Here is a 1,761-nt window from a genome sequence, read left to right on the forward strand (position 1 = left end):
GAGATGGAGAGGGAGGGAAGGAAAGAACCGGAAAAAGCCCAAACGAAACTCAAAGCATTCAGCTGTATCTCAAAGTATGAAGAACTGGGGCATGTCCCAATGGCTAAAGGGACTTCAGAGGGCAAAAAGACTTCATCCTTACGTGCCAAGACAAGCCCTGGCCACTTACCACAGTGTAATAAGAAGGATCTTGAGGCCGTATCCAGGCATAGCAGGAAAAAGTTCCGTGATCTATGAATAATGTTTGCCGTAAGCATGGGACAGAGCATCTTGCAACATATAGTCCCCACCTACTAGCTCTGCCTTCTCTTCTCCTGGGGATTCAGATCATTTTTCCAGGCTCTGCCATATGAGGTCACTATTTTAGGTAAAACCTCAATCTTCAGAACTAAGAAAACCTACCATTTACGTAAAATTAAAGAGTTCTTCACAATAAATATGCCAAGAAATAACCCAAACAATAGGAATCTCCATTGTTCTTCCTATTGCTTTATTATCTATCTACTTGGACCTTCTAATTCCATTTAATTTCTGCAGTGCTCAGCAAAGTCTGTTAATTCTCTTTTGAGACAGAAAACAACAGCAACAACCTTCCTGACTTACAGACTTCTAAACATTTCAAGACAGATGGTGTTCATTTTAGTTCTGCGCTGTGGATCTCACCTGGCACTAGCTTTGGTACATAATAGGTGCTCAATAAATACTTTTAATGAATTAATAAGATTTATTTTATGCCAGCTTCTTCATTCCGATATGTGCTTCTGAAAGACAGATATGTTATATTACTCATGATTTACTCCCTTGCCCCCATTCCCTCAAGTGATTGACATAGTATCCAGTACATGGTAAGGACTCTATAAATATTTGTTAAATGAATGAAGTATTAATGGCAGGACTGCCAACCTCCATAGCTTCAAATTCCTTCTGCTATCTCTTCAGACCTCTCGCTACATAAATCTTTCACATCAGCACATTACAGTATTTGAGAATTTCCCATTTGAAGAGCTCACCAGAGAATGTTCCCCATAAAGAGGAATGGGCCTCTATATCACCTTATTACTCACTAATTTCATCAGAAGTGCCGTTTGTTGAATTCCCCCAAGCTACTTCCTTTTTGTTTTTTACTTTCCCTGCCACTCTCTGCTTGCTTCTCAGAGGGGCTTCTCATTCTGTTAGAGCCACAGGCAGCCATCAGGAGCCAAACGCATTCTAGTCCCACTGCAGCAAATGTCCTGAGCTTCCCTGCTGCACCTTTGGGCTGGAGGAGTTTCCATTTACCAAATCCAGTAAGCACCTTTATAGATCGATGACTCACTCAGCAACTGACCTTTTTTCTTTTTTTTAAGATTTTATTTATTTATTTGAAAGAGAGAGAATGAGAGAGAGAGAGAGAGAGATAATGAGATGGGGCCAAGCAGGGAGCCCGATGCGGGACTCGATCCCGGGACTCCAGGATCATGACCTGAGCCGAAGGCAGTCGCCCAATCAACTGAGCCACCCAGGCGCCCTGAGCAACTGACTTCTAACACTCAGTCAATTCATGCTATGTTTCCATCATGTGTTGGTTAAGTTTAATTTAAGATAAAGATTTCTTCACACTCTTATTCCATTTTGCTTCCACTTCCAAGGCTATTTGTGTTTGTGCAGAAACCAAACGTGCTTTTCTACAGGCAGGTGGATGCTGGTGTTTTATTCAACAGGTGTCTACCTACTACCTACCTATCTTCTCATCTTTCTAAGTCTTGTTTTTTTCTCTCTGCA

Source organism: Mirounga leonina, unplaced genomic scaffold, assembly GCF_011800145.1.
Source record: "Mirounga leonina isolate KUSES-001 unplaced genomic scaffold, KU_Mleo_1.0 Mir_108, whole genome shotgun sequence".
NCBI lineage: Eukaryota > Metazoa > Chordata > Mammalia > Carnivora > Phocidae > Mirounga > Mirounga leonina.